The following is a 7,562-nucleotide window of genomic DNA, read 5'->3' as shown; positions in this document are numbered from 1 at the left end:
CTGAGGCGCGCCGCTCTGCCGAACGCGTGCCTGCGTGCCCCTCGCACACACATAGCTGGGGCTGCGGCACCGACGGACGGACTTTGGCCGGGATCACGTGGGGCTGCGAGGCACACCACGGGAGCGTGCGGCGATCGCCGTGTGTCGGCCAGACGTGGGGCTGTGGCACCGGGGTACGACGCGCTCATCTGAGGTACATCTCGGGACACCGGAGTCCCGAGAGCGTGTGGCTGTCGCCGTGAGGCTCACGCAGCGCTCTGAGCTGCGTGAGGTCGGAGGCACGCAGGGCTGAGTTACTTGGAGGCACACACAGGCCTGAGCAACGTGCTGAGATGTGAGGGTGCCCCGTTCCTGGAGGAAGGAGGGCAGCCTGGCCTGGTGGGGGATCAGCACGCGTGGAGCCGTGGAAATGTTTCCCGTACCGCAAGGCTGTCAGCAGGACAGGCACGCAGACTGCTGCAGTACACAGGTACACACGCTGACCTGAGAAATGCACCCTGCTGCACTTTGACAGACACACACGCCTAAAATATCCACGCCTGTTGACACTGACAGGCACATGCCCTGTGCTGGCAGCCTGTGACACCTGAGACTTGTAGTGACATGCAACCGCACACGCCTGAAAGAACACGGGGCCGTCAGTGTGAGACCAGCATAGACCATATGTTTAAAGAGGAAAAAAGACTGGGACACTCAGGTGCTGAAAAATAAAATGGCAACAGTATGTGTAACCCATTTGAAACATGCGTATGTGCGCTCTGTGTGTGTGTGCATATGCAGCTTAGATGTGCATGTGTGAATTTACGTATGCACACGTATAGGAGTGGAGAGAATATATTGCAGCCTCCAGCACTTCGTAAGCATTCATGGTGACAGAGCAGACATTTGCTCTACTTCATTTCTGGCTTTTGCAATATTTTCTCAAGGAAAAGGAAGGAGGGAAGATGTGACACTATGCTCCAGCAGAGCATCTGGCATTGATCAGCAAAGGTGATAAAGTGGTGACAAGAGGAGATTGGGAGCGATCTCCTGATGTTTGGGTCTACTTTCCCTCGTGATTGCTGTCAACCAAATCATACAACACTTTGCTGTTTCTTCTGAACACCTGTTGCAGAGCTGTTCTAGTTAGAAACATCAGCTGATTTCTAGCCTTCTGGCTAATTTATGTCCATATGTTCTGTGCTAACACTGTCATTTAGTTTAAATACTTCATTTTTCACGTATGTATTTATAGAAGGAATCACACCCAGTTTCTGCCTTTGTTTTGCTGGGCTGTAGAAGGTAGATTTTAGATGGCTCTCAATTCCCTGGTCGTTTTCATCTGCCTGCCAGGCACCTGTTTTGAACTCAGTTCATATTTGTTAAGCATGGGTGGCTTGAATTGTGCACTGTGGTCCATATGAAGTTCCCTAGCCTACACAGGAACTAATGTTTTCTCCTTTCAGCTGGAAATACCTCACCTAAGTCATTCCTGGACATGTCAGGTTTCACAGACATGATGAAAGTTGGCTCCTCTCCCAGACTTCTCCACACACTGAAGAACTGCTACCTCTTTCTGCCATTTGCATTTCACATGCAAGATGCAGCTACTTGACATTTCACATATGGGCTGTTCCTGCTGTGCAAAAGGAATTCTTACTGACTTAAACTTCTCTTTTCTTAAAGCCCTCTTCATAATTGTACCACATGGAGTAGCTTAGTGAAATATATGACTACCTGCATTTGTTTTGTCTCAGTGGATGGCAAAAGAAGAATTGCCAGCATGATCTGTTTCAACTTTTGCTCATCCTTTTTGTGCTTTATCCCAGTTTTGTTCCCCTCCAGTCCTTTTTTTTTTTTTTTTCCAGTGTCACCTCACCGAGCAGTAATTATTTGTCAGACATTACATTTATTCTTGTTTGTATGGTTTGTAAACATGAGCACTGAGGACAGCAAAACCACAGCAGTGCTGTCACTCGTTTGTCACATACTCTAATTCTCTTTGAAACTGATGGCTTGTTAATCAGCTCCACACATCTAGAATATAAAAATACCCTTTGCTACAAGAAATACATATTGCTGGTGCTGTTCTTCTGCATGAGTGTACAGAGCTCTACTACAAAGTCAGAGAGGGTTCCAGAGCTATCCCTATTATTTGTATAGCAATTAACTTTGCCATTGTTGCATAAAGCCATTTTCTCTTTTTGTCTTACCATCTAATCAATACTGTAGGAACTCGTATCTTTTTCCTGAGTAATTTCATTGCTGTTCTTTTGTTGGGTTGGTTGGTTACGATCGGGTTTTTGTTGTTTTAAGCAGTGATGAAGAATTTTTTATGCTCTTTGGCACTTCTGTAATCATATCGACTGTATTTCTGATGTGCTCAGAAACTGAGAAGTTGAATGTTCTTCCCAGTGTCAGCAGTGTTAAACATACCATGTCTAGGAACTGTTTCATATGAAAATAGTACAGAACATGTTATGAGCAAACTAACCTAGCAGGGGAGCAAATCTTTTAGTAACGGTTTAAGACATGTTACTCAGCATAGAAGCAATACGAAGCAGTGAGTGACTGGTGCTAGGTCTTAACGAAGAAGGTAATGAACCATTAGCTCAGGAATTGGTATCAGGATTTCAGGAGAACTGTCTCTTCCTGGGAGCTCATCTGTTAGGACCTGTCTACCTGACAACACTTCACTTAGGGATTTCATAAGAAAAACTTTCAAAGTTCTGCTTACTCAGATAAAAAACGTAATGCTTTTAACTTCTAGCTGAGTATGCCCACCATTAAAACAATGCACTTAACATTTACTGCAGAGTACCTTAATCAAAATCATTGTTTTTACCACTTTTTTTCTCGCCCTGATAAAAACAGAATGATGGTGCAAAAGCATGTGAAGAACCATACTTTGAGAGTAGTGAATAATTTATCTGGACCAAGTGCAGATCAAATTGCAAAGGCTCTACATGTGGTTCAGATTTTCTTCTGTCTTTTCATGAAAGGCTTAGAGTGTGCAATAGAGAGTGCACTTATTGAATCTGCAGATGGTACAAAGCTGGAGGCAGTGAGATTGCAGCAAGAGAACAAGGGGCAGCGGGCAGAAACCAGAACACAGGAAGTTCCATAATAATCCAAGAAAGAATGTCTTTGCTGTCAGCTTGATGAAGCACTGGAACAGGCTGCCCAGAGAGATTGTGGAGTCTCCTTCTCTGGAGATGCTCAAGACCCATCTGGACACCTATCTGTGCAATCTATTCTGGGGAACCTGCTGTAGCAGGGCTTGAACTCTATGATCTCTAGAGATCTGTTCCAACCCCTATAATTCTGTGACTCTGTAAGATCACACTGGAGACCAGGATGCTTCTCTGCACAGGAGTCAAAACACTGTCTGTTTGTAAAAGAAGGCTAACACCACGCTGAGATGGAAGAACAAGCAATAAAATAGAGGAAGATGTCCTTTGCCCTGCTGAACCATCCAGCTGGAGACTCTGCTGAAGAAAATCAAGAAGAGATTCACAAGTACATTACACAGATTTGGAAAACAAGCCCTAGGATGAAAATCTGTAAGGGCTGGGGTTGTTTAGTCTAGGAAAAAAAAGACCAGAGGTGCTGTGATAACAGCTACAAAATATGTAAAGGGTTATTGCAGACAGATGGACAGGATGAAATGAAAAGGGCTTGTATCTTTTATTCTGTTTGATCTGAGTAACACGTACAGATTTTTAGGCATATAAAGCTATATTAAGCTTGAGGCTGTGAAAAAGGCCAGCTTTGCTCCAATACTGCTAACACTGGAGCTGATTCACACTCTTGTACAGCAACACTTTGTCCAGACTGTGGAGTTCCTTTGTCCTTAGGCAGTTTTAAGAACACATTTGGCAAAAATGATTCGGTGTGAACCCTTAAACTAACTTCAGTAACGTGCTGAATCTCAGTGCTGTAGGTCTCCTCTTTTGCCCAGACACTCAAAAAGTACTTCTGAGAGTGGATGCTTTTACTATTGCAAGACCAATTAATGATGATGGTTTCTGATCATATATCAGATTGTTACAATCAAATAATTAAGTCCTGTGTAAGTAAAGACAGTAAGAAGTTTGCCAGAGAAAAGCTCTTATATTTAACCCTATATAAGATACAAGAACATAAGACATTGGGCTCGAAGTCTGCATTTGCAACTGATTTCTATATGTAAAGGTGATAATTATGTTGTAAAACTCCAGTACCGTTCATGAAAACTTACTTGTTTTTTGTCTTTTAATAACATTTCCCTCTCTGCTGCGGTTACAGTGTCACAGTTCCATACATAAGTTCTCACCAGTTGTTTAACATAACCTACTCTGCATGTTTTCATATTTTGGCCCCAAGGGCTTTTGCTCTGTTTCTTGTTCTGATCAATAGCCGTGTCCCCAAACTTGCATTAGAAGCAGCTGTTTTTTTCCCTTTGATTAATTAAAAAATCCAGTGCTTTCTGGGGAAATAATATGAAGTAGTGCTGTTTGCATGTAACTGCTACAATTCTGAAGAATGTAAGCGTCCCACAACAGAGGCTTCTGTAACAGAAGCTGTAGAAAGTAAAGCTGTTTTTAATACGTGCAGTCAAGTAGTTCTGAGATCTGTTCCCTAAGTCGTGCCATACATTGGAGTTTTGGTAACTATTCAGACTGGTTTCTGGCTCTTTTGAGCAGCTGCAAACCTTTGCTTGTAATCTATTAATAATACATCAATGACATTTGCTTCTGCTTTCATATCTCCTTTTTGAACTAGAGAGAGAGATTACGGCCTGCACTGAGACCTTGCTGCTGTGTGCTTCCCCTGGCACGTCTGTCAACTGCAGAGAAACGATCCTCAGACAACTGGATAAACCAGACATTGACACTAACAGAGCATGTGACTGGAGTTAAGGTCAGAGATTAGGAGAGCGTGGGATTGGGGCCTCAAAGATTTATGCACAGGGTTACAAGGGACATAACAAAGTTAAAGGTTCGTGTTATTTCACACAGTACCAGGCCTTTTATTTCACTAAATTTTCTATACTCTCCTTCAGCAAATAGTTATTTCATTTGCTAAGTATGCGATTTAAAAAAAAATAAAATTGCACATAGGCTAAAGAATCTGATCTCCAGCCCTCTGCCACATCTGATCCTGATAGATAAAACAAGATTGCAAAAATGCCTGATTCTCATCGTCCCCTGTACTCAGCACAATTTTCTAAAACAAATACTGAATAAATTTACATCCCAAGAAAAAAATTACCTTTCAAAAGAGACTGAAAACTATGACACTTCCAACTAAACTGTATAGTAAAGGCGTATTCTGGTCTGGTGCTCTTATTTTTCATAGGGTTGGCACATGCCTTTAACTCTTACATCTGAATGTTGCTTTATAATTCTATTTTACCACATATTAAGTTGCTTGTCTGTATTTACATCAGAAAAGGTTTATTATTTGAATCCGCAGCTTTACAGTAGTTATGCAAAGTAGATAAAACATTTGCAGTACAGCTTGTCAAGACAATATGGAAAACATTTTAGTCAGTTTTCAATGTATTTGCACATATTTTTAAAATGCATTTCTAAAGATGAGTAGTTTTGATGGAGAAACTAAAAGAAGGCCATGTAGTTAGACAGCAGGGAGAAAGGAAAACAGTCTTCCAAGGGGTGAGCATCCAGTGCAATATTTATGTGAACTCCTCTCAAGTTTACTAATGCCAGTTTTGCAGTAGTTCACTGAAGAATAAAGAATCACAACTAAATGGTACCAAGCAGAAATCTTTAAGAAAACTGCAGGTCCACTATTGACCAAAATATAATGTTAAAATACATACCTGTTAATATTAACACTAGAAATACCTCACACCCAGCTCAACAAAAGCTTTTCTGGATTTACATCAGACTGCTGTTTTTCAGCAAGTCATACTATTAAAGTGCACACGCATCCACTTAAAGGAAGCAGAACTTCAGTCAGAAAAAAGGGAAGGTTGAGGTAACAGTGATACATAGCACAGCTTGCCTGGCTCAGTGACAATGTGGCAGTTTGAAGTTCACGTTTGCCAACCTCATTGTGTTCCCTAAAAGCCTTCAAACAGCTGTTCAGAGCAATACCAGTATGTTACCCAACTTTAAGAAAAATAGAGTAACGTGCTCACTGGGAGTGATATTTTTTGGAGCATTTCTGTCATGATTTCTTCTGATCATTCATGAGCCCTTGAAAATTGTTGTTTTACTAAACTTTCTGTTTAACAATAGCATCAACAATGGCTACATCACTCTTACTCTGATAGATCACCCACAGCTAAGCACATAATCTGCTTCTAATTAATAAAAATATGACTAATAAAAACAGAATCATTTTTTTCTAAATATACTGCTCTTTCCGTGCTCTGCCTTTAGCCTTTTCGTGTCTTCTACTTTGAGTTCTTTCTTCCTTTTCTCAGACTTTGCAGCTTGCTCCTTCCTTTCTTGGTTTTCCTGCGTTGAGATAGAATGACAAGAAGAAAATTAAATACTAAGGGTTACAAGAGGAAAAGCCAGTTAGTATACTCTGTTTGCAATTAACAGCTATTCTAAATATGCCCTATATACACTTACAATGACATTGCTCAGCTGCTGGGGTTTGAGGGTAATTGACACAACTGAGCTTCTTGGTCAATGCTTTCACCATCTTATGTTACCAGCAAATGAGTTCATAGCTTTAACTGCAACAATTCAAATACAGACTGAAATACATTCTTCTTAATGAATCTTTTTGCCCACAAGACTCAACATTTGTTCAGTTTAATTACATTCTAGATATTTATCCCACAGCAACCTTGGTTTTATATTGTTTGTACTCAGAGACTTCTACCAGAAATTCCAACCATGTTAAACAGTAATTCAGTTTTACTTCAGGCATCCTTTAAATTTGCCCACTATATTTATGTGGTGGTGTTCAGCAGCAGAGTCCAAACCATATGGCTGGTACTGAGAGGCATCCAACTGTCAGGACGGTATAAATCTTTGGGCCTGTTGCAGACAGGTTGTATTCTGGTTTCCTTAGAACTTTTGGATCCAGGACGATAAAATTAATGTAGGAAAAGAAAGATGTTGAATGATTACTTCTAGTACAGAAAGACCTTTACTCAATGGAGAAGTATTTCTGGGTTTTGACAGACAGCACAATCATAGGGGAGAGTAGTTCTGATCAGCTACACTAAGTACAATGGGACATCAAGATGAGAAAAAGCCATTTACTTAAATGCTTGTGGAATCCTTGTTCCAGAACTACAGTCATCATCAGAACGCTGCCTTCACCACGTGGGAGCTCACCTGCTTTTAATTGCAACCAGTCCATAGCTAATCTACATGTAGGTATCTCAGTAGTTGTTGGGTTGTTGTCATAGAGACTTGTACTGCTTTATCATATCACAGAATTTACTAATGTCCTGGAAGATGGTGATGGGTGCAAATAAGATTCTCAGTGAGACACATCTGGTCTCCTTTGCAGGGAGCTTAGCAGCGGAAAAGACTTTTTCTCATAGTACTGATAGATACAGTTAATAGCTGCAGATCACCTGCCACTATTTCTACGAGCCAGACAAAAGTCCC

This window comes from Centrocercus urophasianus, unplaced genomic scaffold (genome assembly GCF_019232065.1).
Source record: "Centrocercus urophasianus isolate 14NV4802_14NV808 unplaced genomic scaffold, USGS_Curo_1.0 seq_14, whole genome shotgun sequence".
NCBI lineage: Eukaryota > Metazoa > Chordata > Aves > Galliformes > Phasianidae > Centrocercus > Centrocercus urophasianus.
Note: the sequence above shows the minus strand (reverse complement) of the source record.